The sequence below is a fragment of the Diceros bicornis genome, chromosome 1 (genome assembly GCF_020826845.1).
Source record: "Diceros bicornis minor isolate mBicDic1 chromosome 1, mDicBic1.mat.cur, whole genome shotgun sequence".
NCBI classification, from domain to species: Eukaryota; Metazoa; Chordata; class Mammalia; order Perissodactyla; family Rhinocerotidae; genus Diceros; species Diceros bicornis.
The window spans coordinates 70,253,644-70,276,814 of record NC_080740.1 but is presented as its reverse complement, the minus strand read 5'-3'; positions in this window follow the sequence as shown (position 1 = coordinate 70,276,814).

The following is a 23,171-nucleotide window of genomic DNA, read 5'->3' as shown; positions in this document are numbered from 1 at the left end:
TGATGGTTACTTTATCTTTTATTTATTCATTTCTCTTATTCCCAATTATAAACTATTATAATACTGAGCATAAAGTAGTGCCTACAAATACTAGCAGCTGACAACATTATTTTCTTGAAAATCAGAAATTGTTTATCCCGACTCATTTTCCAAGGTCTTTCGGCAAATATTTATTGAATCTTTATCGTGTGCAAGTCTCTGAGCTAAAACATTGGTGGTATTGCGTGGCAGGGTTGAGAGAGATACAAAGAAGCCTAAGAGAGAGTCCTTGCTCTGAGAGTCCTCCAGTCTACTTGGGAAGACATGACACACACATACACATGGCCCCAGAAGTGACAAGTGGGTGACTCAGAGAGCCTGTGCCTAAGGAGTTCAGAGAAACAGAAGCCAAGTGGGGACCTATGTTGGGAAAAAAGCAGCAGGAAGAGGCAAGGCTTAAGGTCATAAGGGATGGATGGGTTGGGCCCAGACCTTTCAGGTCACAGAGAATAAAAGATGTGAAGGCAGGAATCTGCCCCGATGTATAAGTTCAGTGGGTCCTTGGTGGAAGATAGGGTTAGCCCAAGAGGACACTGGACACTTGAGTTTAGGTAGCAGAGGGATTTCAAGGCCAGGCTAAACAGTGTAGACTTTATTCTGAAGGCAACAGGCAGTCATGGAAGGTTTGAGGAGAGCAGAATGACATGGCTAACACACATACACATACACACCCCTAATTCCGTCTTTGTCTCTATATATCTTTAGACAGTTGTGTTTTGTTTTGTGGTTATTCTGATGGCTGTAGATGCCAAGGGCAAAAAGGATGGTGAACTGGAAGAGCATGTGCAGAGGGACGAGCAGGTCCCCCAACAGCCAGAGCTCAGCCCAGGCTCACAAAAACAGAGGCACAGGCCAATAGTCAACTCAAGTGTCACCTTCCCCTGGGTGTCCTTCCCAGTCCCTCCAATGGAAATAAACAGTTCTCCCTGTGACCTCACTGCTGTTAACAACAATAATAATAATTGCCAACACTGATTACATTCTTGCTATGTCAGAGGCTAAGTGCTTTACAGTTTTTGTGCCATTTCATCTGGCTTAGGGGAGTTTGTTAATTTCCCCAGGGTGATGCAGGTGGAAAGTAGCTGAGCTTGGCCTGGGACCCTGGCAATCAGTCTGCTGAGGCAGCTTCTCACGACTATGCTGTTCTTGCTAAGAGGGGCCTTGGCCTGGGCTGGGCATCATATCAGTTAGCACTTATTGAGTGCTTATTGTGTTTCAGGCATTCTCCTAAGTGCTTTTTATGTTTTAACTCCTTTCACCTTCACAAAAACCTATGAAGTGAGTACTTAGTTATCATTCCCACTTTAAATGTGAAAAAACTGAGATGTGGAGAAGTGAAGTAAGTTTTCCAAGCCCACAGGAGAGCCGTGGAGCCAGGATCTGAGCCAGGAAGGCTGACCACAGGGCCATGCCCTTCTGCACTCCAGTAGCTCCAGCCAACCCTCGAGTGCCTCATGTAGGTTCCCCTTAGAGCCCCGTGGTCGAGCTGTTTGCATGTCTGTCCTCGTGTCTCCATGATGCTGTGGGCTCCTCGTGGACAAGGCCAGAGGTCTACTCATTCTAGGATCCCTTTCTTAGTGCAGCACATCCTTTCCCAGAGAAGCAGCTCAGGAAATGTTTGTTGAGAGAATGAGGGCATCCAACACCAAGACAGTGGACGCTGTTGGTGCTGGGACAGTTCAGAGGCCTGTCTATCAGGACACTGGGTCCAGATTTATCCCTAGTGCACGCATGTGCACGATGTTGCCTCTGTGGGGCAGTTTTAGTCAGTGTGGAAGGAGACATTTCTCTCTAATGATATAAGATCCAGAAACTTAGATTTCCAGAATGTCAGAGCTAGAAGAAGCCTGAAGAATCATTTCTGCCAAGCCCTTCCTTTGAGAAACAGGCCAGTGGACTTGCTCAAGACCACAATGCAGTCTCGCCTCCCTCACTTTGCTAGGCCGGTGCTCCATGGAGCCCTAGGGCATCTGTGGAGCCCCTTCACCACTTCCATGGGAGGTAGGCAAAGGGTCAGGGGAAGGAGGGAAGCCCTGGGTTCCCCATCCCTGCTTCAACAGTCAGCTCTGTTTTTTATCTAGTTCATATATTGGGATTCCCCTTAAGAGTTCATTTTTACAAGGAGCCCTCTGGCTGAAAAATAAATGTTTAAAATCACTATTGTAGTATATCATGATGCAAGTTAAAAATTTTCCAAAGTACTTTCACAACATTTAACTCTTTTGCTCCTCACACTATGCAAACAGCTCAGACAGGCTTGGGATTGTTATCTCTGTTTTGCAGAGGAGAAAACTGAGTCTTGGGGAGATCAAATGATTTAACTTATCCCACATAGGTTATACGGCAGATAAGAGGTAGGCCATAGAAGCCAGGTCACGGACTCAAAGGTAAGATTATTTAATATAACCAATACAAACTTGGGAGAAGTTCTGGTAAACATAACTGTTATTTTCCCCCCATAATGATGCTAAGGTGTTTTCATTCCCTTCCCTTTCCCTTCCTTCTTTTTCTTTCTTCCCTCCCTCCCTTCCTTTCTTCCTTCCCTCTTCCCTCTTCACAATTGGTCACAGGTTTAGTTGTTCCTACTCAAACTGCACAACCACCAGTACAGAGGACGTTGCTTCCTTTGACATGCAACTGAGTCTTCTAAAATCTACAGTGTATTAATAGGTATTATTTTTAAAAGTGGGGGCTTGATGGCTAAGAGATTGGTCTCTGGCATCAGACAGACCTGATTTAAAAGGTAGACTTTCTTGATTCCTAACTCTATGACCTTGGGCCAGTTACTTGACCTCGATGGGCCTCAGTTCCTGCTCTGGAGAATGGATACAAGAGTACCTGTCTCACTGGGCTGCTGTGAGGACTAAATGAAGTAATGCATGTACAACAATGAGCATAGTGGGTGGTTCATACGAAGTTGTCAGTAAACTAAAGAAAGATATTCAGTAGGGTAATGCCTAGCTGAAGGCTAACAGGCCTCTATACTGTAAGACATTTCAGTTTCAATTTGCTATTGAGCATTGTCAATCTCCAAAAGAAGTATATATTATGGACCATTTCTCAAACTCATTTGACAATGTAACCCTCTTTACATGCAGAATGTCCTAGGAGAAATGGTCCAAAACCCACAAAACACTACTCTAAAACCTCAAGTAGTTTTGCTAAAAGATAGGGGAAAAAGGCAAGATAAATCTGTGCAGGCCAGATTTATATGGCTTAGAAAGAGACTTTAATTTTTAAGGATAGAAGTCCTTCAAAGCTATTGTCATAGCACTAGTGTTAAATTGGGATCTATAAAAATTATTATATAGCTTGGCTCATATATAGCTCCTTTGATATCAAAAGCTTGAGAAATAATTAAATGTTGTAAACAAGCTTATTTTATTCCTAATCCTTTTGTAGGGGAATAAAACAATATCGCCAGTCAGAAGAGCAGGGTGATACTAAAAGCCAGCTTGCGCCTCATGTAAGCTAGCAGGCTGAGAAATCTGCTTCCACAGTTTGATGAAAAGAAAGCTGGCAAAGACTTTTGAAGAGACATTGCGCTTCAGAGATGAGAGCAAATTTCCCCTTTTTAGAGAAATGGGTTGGATTATTATACAGCACTTTGATTCTCTACTGAGGATATGCAGGAACTTTGATTCTATCTGAAAGTAAATCAGAGCTAGTAGTTTGGTAAAAATTGGGGCCCATCGTTCAGGAGAGGATTTAAACAATTCCGACAGTGAGAGGTCTTCTCCTGGGGCCAGTTATAATTTTTGATCTCCTGTTTTCCATCTACCTCTAAAGATTCTTTGAATGTAGGAAATGAGTCTAGATGATAGATCAGATTTTTTTTAAGGGAATGAAGCCTAAAAGGGAGATGATCATAGAATAGTAAATTCAATTGATCTACCTTGCCCAGTTATCAAATCAAATTTACATATTTGTATTTCTAGGTTGTCTCTGAAGCCACAGACCCTCACCTCCAAAAATGAGATCCATTATAGTAAATTTTTAAAAAGTAAGTTGCCCATTGTGGCAAAGACAACCAGATGACCACCAAAGATTCTTGTTCACCTTCCATAGCCTAGAAGTGTTGGTGGGAAGTGGCTTCCTAGCCAGCAGTTACATTTCCTGGCCCGTCTTGTGTGTAGGTGGGCCAGTTGATTGGGTTCTGGCCAATGGAATACAGCAGAAGTAATGCACACTCTCCTAGCCTGATTCCCCCAAATCTCCAGCACAGTTTCTACTTTCTTTCTTCCTCATCTGTTAGCTGGATGTTGACAACCAGAAAGGCCCAAGCAGAGAGGAGAGCCTCCATAAGCCTGAGTCAGCTCAAAAACTGGTCACCAGGTAACAAGAATTAAACTTCCATTGCAAATGTTAGCTCAGAGCCGGTCTTCCTCAGCAAAAAGAGGAGGATTAGCATGGATGTTAGCTCAGGGCTGATCTTCCTCACACACACACAAAAAATATGTAATAAAAAACAAAAAACAAAAAACTTCTATTGCATTAAACAGCTGAGATTTCAGAGTGTATGTTACTGAACCTAGGGTTGTCTTAACTAACACACTTCAAGAATTTGAATTTAATGAGTTTATGTGTGACTTGATCTGAATTCTGCTTGAGATGTTATTTCATTAAATTTGCCAGCATTGTTTTTCTTACTTGCTGGCAGATCTATGGAAATATGGGCCAGAGTAGGATGCTCCCTGATTGCCCAGCAACATTCAATCTACTGCCCACTTATTTAATAAACAACCACTTATTTACACGTGGTTACTACGTGTCAATATATTGTAAGCACTGAGAATATAATAAATAACACAACTATGGTCCCCGCTTTTAGAGAGCTGACATTTTAGTGGCAAGGACATGGAGAAGAGGGAAAGAAAGACAATACATATCCAGACCAGGGGTCAGCAAGCTTTCTCTGTAAAGAGCCAGACAATAAATATTTTAGGCTTTGTGGGTCATACAGTCTCTTTGTAACTACTCACCTCTGCTGTTATAGTGCAGACGCAGCCAGAGCCAATATATAAACAAATGAGTGTGGCTGTGTTCCAAAAAACTTTACTCATGGACACTGAAATTTTAATTTCATATAATTTTCACATGTGATGCAATAGTCATCTTTTGATTTATTTCAACCGTTTACAATATAAAATCATTAGCTTATGTCCACAGACAGGCAGCCGGCTGAATTTGGCCTGCAGGCTGAAGTTTGCCAACCTCCATCTAGATCAATGAACGGATAAGAATAGAGCAGAAGGATAAGCCCTATGAAGAAAGTAAATGGGACAATGTGACTGTGCTGGGTGGGTGGGGGCTACTTAGCTAGCTTGGTCAGAGACGGCTTCTCCAAAGTGATTTCCCCTGAGCTGAGACCTAAAGGGCAGGAAGAAACAAAGCACGTGAAAATACAGTGATAGAGAATGCCAGGTAAAGCGACAGCAAGAGGCCGGTGTAGCTGTGGAGTAATGACCTAGAGAAAATGGAAGAGGCAAGCAGCATCTAGGGTTCTGAAGGCCAAGCTAAGGAGTTATGTTACATTTTACCTGCGATACGAAGCTAGTGAAAAGTTTTAAGCAAGGGAGCAGTATAACCTAACGTATATTTGAAAATTATTATCCTGCCTTTTGTGGTGGAAAAAGCCCTCGTAGAGGGTTAAGAACATAGATGCCAGGACTAGTGACTGGTAAGTTGGCTACTCAATGGGTCTAGGTGAGTGTGGAAAGTGGTTTGGGCGCTGGGGTCAGCAGTGGAAATAGAGAGAAGTGATCGGATTGAAGCTACATCTTAGAGCTGTAACAGGATTTGGTGTGTCCAAAATTGGGTGGCAAGGATTTGAAGAAAAACTTCCAAAGGACATATGGAATGGAGAGCTGTGAATTCTTTGGGTCCTTAGATTACTTTTGATCTCAACAGGACTTTGTGTCATTTTAGTTTTCTTTCCAGTCTTTACTTTCCAGTTGTACACAGGGTCAGAACTGGGGATAACAAACTTGGGGCAGGGCAGGGGGACTCAAGTCAAGTTGAAAAGAGAAGTAGATGCTGCAATCAGGTCTGAAAATAGCTACGAGACCAATGGTGACGGGTATAGATGGTTAAATCAACAATGCTGGTCCCCTGATGAAAGACCTCAGAGAATTTTCCCTACATTTCTCTCCCTTGGCAGCCATTTATCAGAATTTGTGATTCTCCCTGAATTTGACAAGGTATTTTATTTGGTTTTATGGTTGTTGGTTCTATCAAGTTGATTCCAACTCCTAGAGACCCTGTGACAGCAGAGCAGAACCCTTCCCAGTCTTTTTGCTCCATATCCTCTCACCTTCTGGTGCCATATCAGACAATGCTCCACTGGTTTTCATGGTCAGCTTTTTCAGAAGTGAGTGTAAAGGTCCTTCTTCCTAGTCTATCTTAGCCTGGAAGCTCCGCTGAAACCTGTCCACCATGGGTGACCCTGCCGGCATTTGAAATACCGGTGGCATAGCTTTCAGCATCACAGCAACATGCAGCTGCCATAATATGACAAGTGACAGACGGGTGGTGTGATTCCCTAACTGGGAAACAAACCCAAACTGTGGTGGTGAGAGTGCCGAATCTTAACCACTAGACTGTCAGGGCTGGCTATTTTATTCAGATAGAGGTCTCTAAATCAATAACCCATGGTAAAGTAATATCTCTGAATGGGATTTCCCGAGGATTTAGCTTTAGTAGAGCCAGTGCCAATTCTGGCATTTGAACCTCCTAAACATATGATGGATGAATGCTTAGAGCACACACATTTCAGTGGGATGTCAAATTAGACCCAGATACCTAGAGGATGTGTTGGCACATCACTGGGCAGCCTATAGGCCTGAAGATCAGGAGAGGGGTCCCTGAGGCCCCAAATCAAGAAGAAGCTACTTCTCTTTATTACAGACATCAGGTAAGGCCATGTACTGTTCACTGAAACCAGCACAAGTAGGTCACCCTTGAATCCGAGAAATTACTTTGCTAGGAGGCTGATTGAGTAAAAGGCCTGAAGCCACAGATGTGGAGGAATTGATTTTCTGAAAGTCAGATCCCCAGTAAACAAAGGATGCTTAAGCCCACATTCTAAGAAAGGATTTAGTCATTGGAAAGTGGAGTTGAAAAACAGCCTTGGGAATCTGAAAAATAAAGCACAACCATTTGCTTGTGGATTTTAAGGTTACTCTGTTATTTCTGTTTGCTGAGTTATCCATTCCATGAGCTTACACAGCCTGAGACACTCAAACTCAAGATGGACATAAAGACCCCTGTGGTCTAAAGAAGGGAGCTGAAACAAACAAACAAAACATGGGCTGAGTGTCCACTACACACCTAGTGCCACTTTTGGGAATTCTTCACTATAGGCCATGGGGGTAGTAGGTACTGTCTCATTTAACTCAACAGCAACCCTATGAGGTAGGGAGAATTGTCCCTCTTTTGGAAATGATGTAACTGAGGTCCAGGGAGGATAAATAACTTGCTCAAAGTCATGTGCCTTGTAAAGAGTAAAGCCAAGACTTAAATCCTGACTTGTCTGCCTCCAATGCACAAACGCATAACTGCACTGCCAGTGTTTGTCCCCAAACCTCTCAGAGTACCATGAGCCCACAGGCTGGGGAGGAGGTTTTTCACATATGCAGACTCCTGAGCCTCATCTCTGTTCTCCAAAAGCAGAATGTCCAGCGGCTGGACCCAGGAGTCTGTATTTTCAACAAGGCCTCCAGGTAATTCTTCTATTCACTGAAGTTCGAGAACCGCTAATCTTGCCACAGTGCCCCCACTCCTGAGGAGAAGTTCTTGATGAAGCGCAAGTGTTGAGGAGATGAGGGGGCTCCCAACAGTTTCTTCATAAAGTTTAGGGTCAAGTCAAAAGGCTGAGACCCTTGGTCCTAGGAGTAGTAATTGGGGAAGGTGATGCCAAAGGGCAGTGAGTCAACTGATGAAAGTCCCTAACTCCACTTCCACGGAGGAAGCCAAAGTCCAGCCAGGAGAGGGACGAGTTGACTGGGGGAGTGAGGCTGGTGACAACACTATCATAGGCATTGGCATCTAAGGCATCAGAGCTGAGAGGAACTAGGGGTTGTACAGCCCAACACTTCTCATTTGTTTTAAAGACCCTGAGAAACTAAGAGACATGCTGACGGCCACCCAGCTGGTGATGATGGGGCTGGAGTAGAAGTCTCTGACTTCTATTCCTCTTGCATCACCACTATCTCCTCAATATATCCAGCCTACTGCTAGTGTGTAGAAAAGGATCTGGCTTTATTTTAAACCACTCCATTACCCTAGAGGAAAAAGAACTGGATCAACATCCATATTTTAATGGATGCTCAAATATAGTATAGAAATGCCAATGTGTTCCACCAGGAAATAGCAATATTTTTTTTTTCTGAGGATTCTGAGGGACAGCCCAGGTCTACAGTCAACAATTTTCTATATATGAGCAACCTGCTTACACAAAAGAGCTACAGCATTTATATTTTCATCTATAATGGAAGGTTGACACCACCACTTCTCAGCCTCTGAAAGGAAGATGGCCTGGGGAAAGATCACATGACTGGTGTCCCTTCTAGGCGCAGCAAAATTCTCTGAGCTCCCCCACCCCCACAGACATTGGAAATGTCCCCCCATTGTGTCACCGTGATGCACTCAGCTGTGGCAGTGGCTGCAGCAAGATGAATGTGGGCTGGAGAGTCAGGGACCCCATTCAACCACAGCTCACTGTGAGACCTTAGGCAGCCTACTGGGCCTCATTGCCATAGTTTATCCAGCTAGGAAAGGGGAGCTTCATCACCAAGGCTGAGATTCTTCACAACCACGATAAAGAACAAAATGCTTTGAAAGGGATAAACAAGCCATCTTGGTGTTTTCTGGACTTCAATCATGTGCTGCCTCCTTGACATTTGCCAGAGCCGTTAATAATCACTAACATGGGTAATGTTCACTGCACACAGACCAGGTGCTAATGCAGACGGGAAAGGTCTCCAAGTGGAAATTGAGGATTATAAGTGCTGAGTAACCTAGGAGATGTCTTCTCCAGCAGCAGGAATCAGAAGAACAGGTGATAACAAAATTGAACCCAGACTTGGACTATTTATGGATGAGCATCACTCGCAGTAGATTTAATCTCTGGGGAGAGTGATCTTGTACCACCACCAATGCCAAAGGTTTGCTGAAAAGTGGCTATGCTCCCAGTGTCCATATACATAGCCAAATAGGGTGCCATTGTTTGGTACCAGCTGAAAGTCAAGATAGATAGTGGGCCTGTAGCCCACTATGTGTAGCTGATTCCTGAAGTGTGCCCAGTAGGAGGTGGGAAATGGGCCCTGGGCCCTCTAGTTGCTCACAGTCCAGGAAAGAGGATGGGATGTGTGCAAATAGCCCTGCAACAAGGGATAGTGTGATGACGTCCTGGTGGAGTCAAATGTGCTATGAACACAAGAGGACAAGAGATGGCTTCTGTTGGGTGGGGAAAGCTTGATGACAGAGAAGACGTTTAAACCCGGCCGTAGTGATAGGCAGAGTAGTGGGTCCCTGAAGAAGCCTCAATCCTTCGGAACCTGTAAACATATTATCTTACATGCAAAAGGGACATTGCAGATGTGATTAAGGTTACAGACCTTGCAAATGGGAGATTATCCTGGATTATCTGGGTGGGCCCAACCTAATTACATTAGTCTTTAAAAGCAGAGGACCTTTCCTGGCTATGGTCAGAGAGAAGATGTGAGAATGGAAGAAGGGGCAGAGAGAGGTGATGTCACTGGGTTTGAAGATGAGGAAGGGTAACATGAGCCAAGGAATATGGGGGGTCTCTAGAAAAAGGTGGAAAAGGCAAAGAATCAGATTCTCCCTTGGAGCCTCCAGAAGGTACACAGCCCTGACAACACCTTGATTTTATCCCAGTGAGACCTGAGTCAGACTTCTGACCTACAGAACTGTAAGATGATAAATTTGTGGTTTTAAGCCAGTGTTTGAGGTAATTTGTTACAGCACCAGTAGGAAATGAATATAGCCTTGATGACTGGGATGAGTTGAGACAGACTGTGACGTAGAGTGTGCGGTTTCAGACAAGAGAGCAGAAGAATGGGTTTAAGGGAGTTGAGGATAGAGAGCATAAGCAGGGCTGTCCAGTAGAACTTGCCGTGATAATGGAAATGGTCTACGTCTCTGCTGTCCAGTATGGTAGCCATAGCCACATGTGGTTATTGAGCACTTGACATGTGGCTAGTGCAACTGAGGGGCTGACTTTTCAATTTTAATTAATTTAAACTTAAATTTAAATAGCCATACATAGCTAGTGGCAACTGTATTTGACAGCACAGCATAGAGAGCATTAAGTTTGAGAGATTAAGACCCAACTTTCAATGTGCCAGGCCCAACACTTAGAACTTCTGTACACATTAGATCATTTAATCCTCTCATTGAGGCTACGAGATCAGCATCACTATGGTGATCCCTATTTATCAGAGGAGAGGACTAAGGCACAAAGAGCCTGAATAACTTGTCCAGAATCACAGCCTGGTGAGTGGTGAGGCCAGGATTCAGTTCCAGGATTCCAGAGCCAATACTCTGATCCGTGGCACCCCACTAGCTTTATACCATGTACGCAAGGCCTCTTACCCACTCCACTGCGCCACCGTAAGGAATTAGGAACGTGTCGAAGGCCATGGACAGCAAAATAGAGACTGCCAGGAGGTATAACAAGAGAGGCCAGGGAAGGCTTCCCTGAGGACTGACATTTACCCTGAGTGATGAAGGCTGAAGAGGAATTGGCCAGGCAAGCAAGAGCATGGGGTAGAGGGAGCCCCAGACAGAGGGAACATGTGTGAAGGCTCTAAGGTGAGAAAGAATATGGTGTATTCAAGGAAGTGCAAGTTGATCAGAATTACTGAAGCAGAAAGAGGAAGGAAGTCAGTGTCAAGGTCAAGGTCAAGGTCAGAGAAATTGGCAGAGGCCAGAGCACATAGGGTCTGGTAGAAATCTGAATGTTTTTTCCAAGGATTTGAATGTTATTATAAAACTTTAATATGTATGTGTATATATATATATATATACACATATATATATATATATATATATATAGAATATGTTGCATACACACACGCACACAAATGTATTTTTTCACTCCTACTTCTGTATGTAAAATGGAGTGGATGTGACCAAGTATGGATTAGAAGATGGTTAACTTCATCAATAACCATCATTCTCAGGTTCTTACTTCAGAATCCCTCAGGAACAGCAGTAGCGTTTTATATATACCTATCACTTTATATTTTCAGTGTACTTTCCCAGCACTTGGATCTTCACAAGCACTCTGAGACAAAGGCGGAGATTTTTATCTCCATTTTGCAGATAAGTGAGTCAATTCTTAGAGAAAGGAACTGACTTGCCCAAAGTCCCAGCTGGTTAGCGGCAGAGCTGAGTCTAGAATCCTCATTGCCTGAGTCTCTTCAAAGAGATCCAATCCAGGAAAGGTGGGCTCACAAGGCCCTCAGCTCCGGCCCAAGGCTCTGTTCAGCCTCTCCTCCCTGCAGAATGGAAGCAAAGGGGACTTTCACCTTTCGGATGCCGTCATGCTTCATTTCAATGACATGGAGGGTGTAGTTGGTCCGGCGTCCTTTCTCATTGAACTGCACGTTTCCCGTCAAGCCTTCAAACCGCACCTGGAAAACACAGCCAAGTGGTGAACAATGGACTCAGAAGTTTTAGTTCATGTCTGTTTCCTTCTTCTGCTGAAGTGAAAATCCAGAACCTGAGAATGTTACATGGGATGAGGTCTTGGAGTAGCTTCAATACTGAAAAACTCTCTACTCCCTTGCCTGTAGCAGGCATCGCTATTAGAGCACAGCTCTCTTTCCTCCTAAACTGAGATTCATCCTGAAAACCTTTTTTACCCATTGCTTTAGGCAAATAGTAACAATGGATCAAAGGAGATCCTAATAAGAAATCTCTGTGCCATCCGCAATCATACACCCCATCACGACCACCACTACAAGCACCACCACTCCTCAGGCACACACCTTCAGATGAAGAAACTAAAGGAGGCCTGCAAAGAAAAAGGGCTGGTGTGCCATCCTTGGTAAGTCAGGAGAAGACCCAGGACCAGAAGTGGCCTTGTGATGCCTTGGGCTATGCTTGAAGATGGTTTCTTAGGCCTTTGTGAGGCCAGGGAATAAAATACCGGGGAAGGTAAAGACCTGGGATTGGGAGACTGAATTTTACCCCAGCTTTCCTGTGAACAGCGAAGCGACCTTGGGCAATTCACCTCTGTAAGCCTCCAGTTTGCCAAATTCTCGCCCCATCTGCCTTAAATGACACAGCAATTGTGCAAGTGCTGTGAAAACTTTAAAGCACCTGGGGAAAACCTGTTATGTTAAGACCAGAGCATGTAGGGCTTTAAACAGGTCTCAGTTGGTTAAAACAAAATTTGTATTGGAACCCCAAAACATGCTGCACAGCATTTCTTCTCCACAAAGGAGTCAGATCAAACTTACAGGGCCTCAAATCTTCAAGCTCGTGTTAAAGGCCAAGTGGTCAACAAGGGGCATCCAAGACCTTTAGGGCCGAGCCTACTGCTCTGGAGGTGACCAGTAAATCTCACCCAAGTTCACCCCCAAATTGGGGATGAGTCTAGCTGCGTATCATTGGTTCAGGTACAAGAAACCACATTCTCTGGTGGTGACCCCCGGTGTGTCCTTAGATCAGTCTGGCCAAAGGCCAGCGAGGTGACTCTAGCTGTAACCAATACAAACCCGGCCCTGTAACCCAGCACTGTTTATTTCTCCCCTCTTCAAATAGTTTAAAAGGGATCCTTGTAGGGTTTTATCTTTTCCTGACAGTGACCAGCTCCTCTGCCTTCAGAAGCCATAAGAATATCTGGGGTGTGTGTATTTGAGAGAGAGAAAGAGAGAGAGAGAGAGAGAGGGAAGGAGAGGGAGAGAAAGTGTGTGTGTATGTCTTCTCTGAGGCTGACCTTCTCACCACCTTCTGGTTTGAAGTCTCAGTGGGGAGGCCATGACAGGCCCAGAGCACCGAACAAATTATACAAGCTCTTCACTTTCCCAAAGGAAATCTGGAGAAATCCTTGCTCTGGAAAGGTCTAGGCTGGCTTTGCTTTTCAGAAAGAAAACAAAGCACAGATCCTGCTGCCAAGAATAATAAGAAGGGAACAATTCCAATCCATCAGCAACTTCACTTTCTCCTCACCTTGGTCATCTCTTGCCCATCTTTAGATTTCCCATTCGCTCAGGTCCAAGATAGGGTTGCTAAGTACCAGTTAAGTGACTCATTTGGAAAAACAGAGGGGGTGGATGTGCAGACGACTGGAGGGTAGACTAATTTGCCCAAACAGAAAGAAATGTCATTAATGATCCAAATGGGCATTTACTTTTTGGCCCTAGTCTCAAGTTTTGTACTAATTATCAGTACGGCATATTAGTATGGCAAATTGCATAATGCCTCTATGACTCAGTTTCCTCATTTGTTTAATGAGGCCAATTAGAGTTAATTATGTCCTAAGGTTGTTTTAAGGATTAAACGAGATATTTTATGATCAATGCTTGGCCCACAGTGAGTATTCAACAAATGCCAGACGTTATTATTATTGTTACTAACAGTGATATTAATATTACCACACTTTTCAAGTGTTCTATGTTTATGCATCACTTTCATGTATATTACTTCACATCTAGTTACAGGAACGCCCTGAGGTATGCCATTTAGAGATTATGATCTTCACTTACATGGGAGAAACCAGAACTCTGGGAGGCAAAGTGATTTGCTCAAGATTTATGACTTATAAGTGTCAGAGGCAAGCCTAAAATCCAGAGATTCTGATATATTCTGGTGTCTTCATTTAAGATTCCAAGTGGCCTCTCAAACAGGGGCCAATGCTACTGTGCTAGGCTCTGAGTGGGTGACACAGAAATGTGCAAAGTACTGTGTTCTCTGTGCCCACTACTGCTGCCCACTATTACAGCTGGGCATTTCCCAGTCCATGTTGTTATTCCTAACTATGTGGCCACGGACAAGTCACTGAGCCTCTCTGTTTCTTGGTTTCTTCCTCAAAGAACTGACGTGCTTAGCATATTGTCTGGGACATAAATGTTCAATGCGTAGTATACATTATTTAGATGGCAATGATGATGATTACTCCTACTGTGCTGTGTAGAGGGGGTAGGACGTGTGGAAAATAAGACTCAACATTGAAGCATTGGGTCTGGTACGTTGTTGTCTCAGAGCAGGGGGCCCTTTCAGCAGAAATGAGGGTCTTGTCACTGTCACTTGAACATGCATTCTCAGTTTCCAAAAAAATCAGCAGCAGCAAAGTTCTGGTGACCCGAGGGCTCTTTGCATCGTCACAGTGTTTTCACAACAAGCTGCTTATTGGATGTTCACAGAAACCCAGTGAGTAGCAAGAACAGAGGTTATTTTGCCCGTTTTACAGGTAGGTTTGGGACACAGAGCTTATGGCACTCGGGTTCAGGATTCACAGTAAGTCATTGAGAGGCCTGGGGCAGCTGAAGGCTTTTACTGTCTAGTTGGGGAAGCTAAGACTTATACACACTGAGATAAATCAAATATGGGAGGGACATGTCCCAGAGCCACCCTTCCATGATGGCAGAGCAAGGAGAGGTCAAGAGAATGGTTCAGCTCCAAGTCATTTACGGGGACAGTCAGGACTCATAGCCAGAGGAAGAAGCTTCTCAGAAACATCTGCTTTGGGCAAATCTGGAAACTGCTGTCCTATCCTCCAGGGCTGAGCCTATGGGCTCTCAGCTCTGCCCCTTCCCCCTGCAGTGACTGTGGTCAGACTGATGGAGATCTGGAGTTTCTCCTCAGTTCCTGCCTCCTGGAACTTCCATCACCATCCTGGTGCCTGCCAAATCCCTTCGTGAAAGACGAAAAATTAACCTTGGGTTTCCTGTAAATAGTATTGGGTGCCAGTTCAGTCTGCTGCCTGTGGGATGCTGAAGCATAACTTTTCTTTCCTGCTGCTGCCAGGAGAGTGCTAGTTACTGTTTCTACTACTTGAGCAGTCAACACTGATGACTCCTCCAACCCCATCTGTGGGGGAGGCAGCAGAGCTGCTCTGGACCCAGGGCTTCTAGAACCTCTTTGTGGCTCCCTTCTGGTGAATCCATTCTCTTGGCCTCTCTCCCGAATGTTCACTGGGTGTGGGAAATCAGGGCCTGTGGGCTCGGTCCTGGTGGACCACATTCTAGTTATTCTAGCCAGAGCAAGTCTCAGGACCCCTCTGAGCCTCCACTTTCCCACCTGAACAATGGGAAGAATAATCTTGGCTCTAACCATCTCAAGCAGTTATCTTGAGTTTCAAAGAAGCTTATATATTATCTTTTTTTTTTTTTTTTTTTTTTTAATTTTGAGCCTTGTGACAAGGCAGTGAGGGAAGGTGTGCTAGGAAGATTATGTCCATTTAGAAGATGAGTAAATCAATGCCAGAAAAGTTGAGCAATTAGTCGAAGATCCCCCAGATAGTGCTTGGTAGAGCCACAGATAGGAACCCAGCTTTTCTCTTCCTAACCCCCTAACAGCCAAACGTGATGCCCACAAGTCCTCGCTTGTACCCTCACTCTAGTCTCCTGCTGGGTAACATTTACATCCCCACCCTGACCCTCCAAAGCCTGATTCACTATGTTCAAATTCACCATTCCTTTAAGGCTTGCATGACCATCCGTCTCAGTTTGCTTGGTTTAGTTCCAGTCTACATCTCTCGTTCTGGAATAATTGATAACAGTGTTCTCTTTCAATCTCAGGCGTCCCAGTCTTCATGATAAATTGTGTGGTCACTCTACCTAAAGGTGCAGTCCCGGTCCTTCAGGAAGCCGTGCTAATGTCCACATTCCTCAGTCATGTGATCCTGCTCTGACCTTCCACAGCACTGAGAGCCTGGCTGTGTGGTTTAGCCTTTCATCCACACCTTTATAGCTATGGTTTCCAGGAGCTTGTCTTCCCTTTGCAACTGGGTCTTGAGTCCTGCAAGGAAGGGACTGTGTCTTACACCCCTATTGCCCACTCCACCCTAGATCTCATCTAGTAAATTGCTGGGCATACCTTCACTTCTATATGCTTGATCATTGGCCAACAGATGCAAACAGAAAGATGAAGAGGGATGATCATTAAGGGCAGATATTCTTCACCTGAGGTCCTGGGATGGGCTTCCAGCAGTGTCTATGGTCCCCTCAGTCCTTGTCATGCAAAAATATGTATGTACATGCGTGCATTTTTCTGGGAAAGAGTCCAAAGCTCTTTTTATCCTCAAAGGGCCTATGACCCCCAAATGCCAAAAGCCTGATTTGGGGAGCTGAATTTTCTCTGCCAGCCAGAAGCCGACATATGGGCACCCTAATGCTGCCTCCTTCCTGGAGCGCTGAGGGCTTCCAGGATGTGGGCTCATTAATATTCTGAAAGGCTCCCTGGATGTCAGGCAGGGGGCAGGCAGGCGGCTGATTATCTTCACTCTGCCGCTGGGGAAATTACAGCGGGCTGGGGGAGGGTGGGGGTGCATGGATATTACCCAAGGCCCTGTGCTGTGCTGGCTGGACCACTGCTCTTGTGTCTCCCCTGCTGGGCTGAGCCTTCAAGGCTTCAGAGCAGAGCAGTTCTGTTTACAGAGGGAGGTAGCAAGTAGATGTGAGTTGGAGTCCCAGTTTCACCACTAACTAGCTATATAATTTTGGGAAATTTTTTAACGTCTCTGAAGCTCAGTTTCTCTTATTTATAAGGCACAATTAATAAAACTAGCTACCTTAGAGTGTTATATTGAGGAATCAATGAGATCAAACATGTAAACTATGTTCAGAACCTTGTACATAGTAAGCCCTTAACACATCAGAGCTGGTATTACCACTATTTTTAGAATAATGGGCTTATTCCTCCAGGCCAAACTGACAGACATCCCAGCTCTAACACGAGCTGGACCACAGGTCTCCTCCCAACGTGTCATCCAAAGGCCAGTGGTCAGCCCAGCAGAGACCTGAGCCCCCAACCCCGGGTTCCAAGGGGCATTGAGATTTACCTAGCATATTGTGGGCACACAGTTGCTCTCTAGTGGCGTGGCTATCTCAGGAGATGGGTTTAGAAGATGAAACGGCTAGACAGTGGCCATGACTGTGTGTGGAAGGCTTCAGAGCTCAGTGCATACAAGCAAAGGCCCCTGGGCCCTAGGACAGGCCTGAAGCAGGAGGAGGATCCCTGGATGGGGGTCTGGTCCAACCTCTGCTGCTAAGCTGCTGTGTGACCCTGGATGAGTCACTGCCCACTCTGGGTCAGCTGCCTCATCTACAAAGTAACAGAAAATGGGAATCAGTTATCTCTAAGGTCTCTTTCAGCAATAAATTCTTGTGATTCTAGGTGCTTAACAAAGATTTGAAAAGGAATCAGTTTGAACAGCTGATCTTAGGATCAGAATGTTGGGTTTGTTTTTTTTTGTGGCTAGTTCCCCTCCCCCACACTATAGAGACTGAAGAGAGTTTCCTGGGGGCAGGTCTTGCCTTCTCTTATTGTCCCCGTTGCTTGGCCCAGGCCAGGGCATGCAGCAGGCTCTCAGGGAGCAGCTGACAGGCTGCTGGGGAGCCAGGCACACACGTGTCTTGACTCCAAGACAATATAAAAGAGGTCATTATTCTTTTACACTAAGGCAACTGCCTCTTCGCAAACCCCCCAAAGGCAGAAGCAGAAGAATGGGCACACATTACAACAAGAAGGACAGAGGGTTAGACCATAAGAAAAAAATTAGGTACTTAGAATTCTTAGAGCCGGTTAAGACCTGGGAGTCGTCTCTCCAACCTCCTCACTTGCATGGATAAGAAAAGGGAAGTCTGTAGGAGATCTGAAGGAGCATTTCAAGGCCACCCAGAGAGCCAGGGGCCCAGCTGGAATTGGAACCCAGCTCTCCTGCCTCCTGGTTCAGAGCCCTTCCTGCCACCCCAAGTTGCCTTCCAGGCTTCATCACTGTCATGGTGGCGTCAGAATATCCTTCCAGAGACGTCATTAAGATGGGAGAGACAAGGGAGTTGGGAGGGTTGTGAAGCTGAGGGCAAGTCCCTGGGACCTTCTGAAAGCAGTCTCACACCGCAAACAGAATCTGTCTCGACTGTGGAGCCTGGAGGAGCATTTTAAAGAAGCCAGAAGGCGTGCGCTGCATCTTTGGCAATCATTCGGAAGCTGCATCTTTGGCAATCATTCGGAAGCTGCATCTTTGGCAATCATTCGGAAGCTGCATCTTTGGCAATCATTCGGAAGCTGCATCTTTGGCAATCGTTCGGGAGCTGCATCTTTGGCAATCATTCGGGAGCTGCATCTTTGGCAATCATTCGGGGCCACGCTGCATAGAGACACAGGGAGAGCAGAATGGGCTGCTGTGGACCCTTAGCATGTTCCTCTTGCAGTCACAGGGCTGCTGCTTCATTCCAAAGTACACAACTACATATTCTCCTCCACGTATAGGCGCTTCATCCGAGCTGAGGAACAGCTGGTTCCTTTCTCGTCTCTTTCTCCAGGTTGTGAAAATTGCTAGAGCCGTACCCGTGTGGTGGGAAGACAAATGGGAATAGTTGTACATTTTGCTCTACATTTCTCCCTCATTCAGAAATGCTCCTCTCCTCCCCTGGGAGCCTAAATTCACCTTCTGTTGAGGGTAGTCCTAAAAGTAGAGCTGGTCTTATCCAGGCAACTCCATTGGATGAGGAGGGTGGGTCCTAAGGGGCATTTGCACCAAAGTATCTTGCTGTTGCTGGCTTGCCACTGCGCCTGATACTTTGACCTTCCTTTGCAGTGAGCACTGCCCTCTTTGCCCAGTCCTCTTTGGAAATACAGCTTTTCTATTAGGATGCATCAGAGGCATGGTATGGTGCTATCCCTCAGCAGTTCGAGAATCACAGCCTGGGCTCCAGGTGCTTCTAGAGATTTCTAGAGACTAAAAGAGACTTCTGAGAGTGATAATGCTGAGGGAAAGTTCTCAGACTCTTTTAAACCGGGATGTTAAATACACAGCCCACGGGTATCACTGTCTCATCCTGCCTCCATAGCAGACATATCGCTAATTGAATATTCATACTCTTCCCTGTTGAATCTGGATTCAGCCTCAGACTCCTTTGCATAGCCAATTGATTGGAGTGGGCATGACCATTTTCTATCTATGTTCTTTAACTCTTCTTAAGGGCAAACAAAATTGATGATTGCAATGACGAGAAGCAAGAAAATAGGATCAGAAGTACTGGAAACATTTGAGAGCCCCCTCATGACATGTGCACAGAGAGCAAAGGTAATGAAGAAATCTAGAAAATCACGGTGAGAGAGAGTCTCCAGGAGATTGCTCAAGTATTCAGTTTCATCCCTGTGTACTTCAAGTACCTTTCCCCATACAGAATCACAAGCTTCCTTTTTTCAGCATAACACCTAACCAGAAAATATAGCTTTTACACTATCAGGAATGACTATTCCATGCTATTGTTTTGTTTGTTTGTTTCTTTAATTTCTACATGAGCCTCCACGTACACAAAGAGCCACAAACGCAATTCAGTCATTGTCCAAACTTCAAGCATGCTCTGTCTTTTCTTTTAAATAGCTACCTCACACCTGAAACTGATGCTGAGATCCCCTGCGAGACTCCCATAGAATGGGGCAGCCATCGCCGGCCTCACCTGCTGCAGAGCTCTCTGGATGTCGATCCCCTGGCCCCAGGGCACAGCTGGGTTCGCCAGGCAGTCCCCAGCATTCCCCCGGCGGGATATGTCGATTCTTTGCCTCCGCAGGCTCTGGAAAGCTTCAGCCATGACCTTCACCCCGTCGTAGGTGAGTGCAGAGGTGTACTGGTGGGAGGAACGGAGACAGTTAGGTGTCAGAGAGAGCTGGCAGGGAGGCAGGTGGGAGCTGCATCTGGGAATTTGCTTCCTGAGAATGTCTGCAGTGGGCCAGGTCTGGGGAGTGGGGGGCAGTGGTGAACCAGGCAGAGTCTGCCCCTCAGATGGGGGCTGCTGCTCCATCCGCTAGCCAATATTGCCCTCCTGAATTGTGAGCTCAGTATTGCCAGTTATGGCTTTTGAAGAGAAGCTGTAATTCTAGATTTGTGTGTGCAATCTTGTGATTTTAAAACGGTTCAATTGGAAAAAGAACACGTAGTTTAAGTACGACACATCTGTATCTGTCTGATACAGTCTACGGAAAACCAGTTGGTTTCCTCTGTGCTATAGTTACCAGTTGAGAGCCAAGAGGAACTGTTTACTCCACCATGCCTTGTGACAGTAAAAGAAATAATCCAAGAGGTAAGCTCTTAATTATTTCCACGTGTGGCTTACACAAGTGGCAGGTTTACACTCTGCAAACGTTCCCCTTGTGTTTATTCATGATAACTCAATTTCTTCCCCTCTTGCCTAAAAGAGGGTTTCTGTTGATGAAACAAAATGAGGAAAAGAGTCCGAGACAATATTTCCTGGCTTTGGAATTCATGTCTGACTTCTTCATTAATTTGTCCCAAATGCCTAGCATGTTTTCTCTGGCACACTCTAAGTTCACAATAGAGAGCTGTACAACAAATGTATAAGTATTTTTCCAGTTTTTAACTGTGATTCTCTCACTTTTTAAAAGCATATGTATTACATTTGGGTATTTTTATAATCTTCTCCAATCTTTTGGAAATTGGGTGGGATATTCACATATTAATTAATTAACTACTAAGTGGTTTGCTCATTGTTTTAAAACACACTTACGAGTTTGTTTGCTTAAGTTCTTATTGAGATAAGCCTTTATTTTTGAATCGCTACATCAGTTTTCAATCAGTGGGATGAGAAACATCTCAGTTAAATGACCATTCACAAAAAGAAATGGACAAAGTGGCAAGAGAAAGTTGCCAAGGATTCACTGTATGCCCCAGATAAACAAATTTGGTCTCAGAATCCTCCTCAACACAGTATTCTACACAGCCACTGCCAAGCTATTGGATTTGACATGGGAAAGAAAAATAACCTGCTATCCTTATTCTAAACCATTATAAATGGCAAACAAAATAGATTTTGGGGGCCGGCCCTGTGGCTTAGCGGTTAAGTGCGCATGCTCCGCTATTGGCGGCCCAGGTTCGGATCCCGGGCGCGCACCGACGCACTGCTTCTCCGGCCACGCTGAGGCAGCGTCCCACATACAGCAACTAGAAGGATGTGCAACTATGACGTACAACTATCTACTGGGGCTTTGGGGAAAAAAAAGGAGGAGGATTGGCAATAGATGTTAGCTCAGAGCTGGTCTTCCTCAGCAAAAAGAGGAGAATTAGCATGGATGTTAGCTCAGGGCTGATCTTCCCCACCAAAAAAAAAAAAAATAGATTTTGGCTGCAGGATTTCGAGCTGAATTGCTGGGAAGTGGGAGGCAGACAGTCTGTATGATAATTGGGAGTTGAGTCTCTGAGGCAGAGATGTGCTGGATATTGCTTAGTTAGATTGCCCTGATTCTTAGCTGGGTAGATGGCTGACCAGAGTAAGGACTAGCTCACTGCACAACTCAAGAAAGCTCAATCCACAAAGTAATGAATGCAAACAGCATCCCTGTGGAGCTGTGCAACATGGTGGCCCTGCCCAGAATAGAGACACCATTTTCCAGCTTCCCCTGTAACCAGCTGGGGCTGGGTTTCTAAGATGTGGCCCAATAGCATGTGAGTGGAAGATCTGTGCATGACTTCTGAAAAGGGTTCTTAAAGGAAGAGTTGTGCTTTTTATTTTCCTTTTTACCTTCCTGCTGGGTAGAATACTGAGGTAATGATTGGAGCTTCAGCAGCCATTTTGGGCTATAGGGTGGCACCCATATGCTGAAGATAGCAAAACAAGGAGGTAGAAGAAGCCTGAGTGTTTAATGATTGTGGAGTCATTATACAAGCCCTGGAGTGCTGACTTCTGAATTTTGTTTATATGACAGAAAAACAAAATGTCTATCTTGTTAAAACCATTGTCATTCTGGATTGTCTGACCTTTTCACTGTACCCGTGGTCTTTATGGATACGTTTTCCTTAGTTTGTTCCTCCTAGAAAACCTATCCTTTTCTAAAGGCTAACACTGGCCAGAAATCTGGGGCAGGCAAAGGGCCCTTTCCTGCCTGCTACCCATCCCCTCACCTTAGGTCTCTTCCAGTCTACCCGGGTGTGGTCTCGAGCATCGCTGTTCTTCCACTGCTGCATGATCTTGGCCGGGATCGTGTCTGTGTAGTTCACCAACTGGAAACCTGTCACATTTGCTCCACTCTCCTTGAATTTGTTTAAGTCAATGTCCATAAAACCCTGTGCAGGGAGGAGGGGAAAGAAGTCAGAACATGCTGCCTGCATAAATCAGTTTAGCCATGTTACAGAATCACAGGATTTTCCATCCTGTTCTACAAGGTGGAACCAACTTAATGGAGAGACAATTGTGCCTCCCTTCCCTCTGAACTCAATTATCCCTTAGTTTGTGCACAAAGTTAGCACCGTGGTTAAGAGCACTTGCTCAGGGGCCAGCCATGCCTGGGTTGAAGTGCTGGCTCTGCTACTCACAGCCACTAGTTATACTATCATGGACTAAGTTACTTGATGGTTTAGGAAGTTGGGGAGAAAAAGCAATAAGATGACGCATGTCAAGTGCATGGTGCAGACTGAGTGATCAATAAATGGTGGCTGGGAACATTATGACGCTACAGATACGGAACATAATAGAAACGTAAGAAGAGAATTGTCTCCTCTACTACCCCACTCTCCACCCTATTCAGAAGAGGAATCTGAAGCCCATCAGGGGCAGGCTCCCGTGGGCCTCCCAAGGTCACCAGCAAGTCTGTGGAAGAGGCTGGATTCTGATCGTTCCTCTCCCTGTGCTCTTTCCCGTGCCGTAGACTAGATCTTCCCTACCCAGTGATGACTGATCAGTTCTAACATTCATAGAGGATTCTTTATTGGGAATGAAACTTTTCTCTCCATTTGGTGAAGTTCATTGAAAGTCAGGAAGGAACTTAAAAAGGAGACCTTGAATTTGTATAACATATTCCGTAGTGTACAGTACTTTCATACCTATGGCCTCATTTCACTTCATGACTCTATAAGGTGGAAATTATATGTCTATTTGCCAGATAAATAAACTGAGACAGAGTGGGAGAATTGACTCATG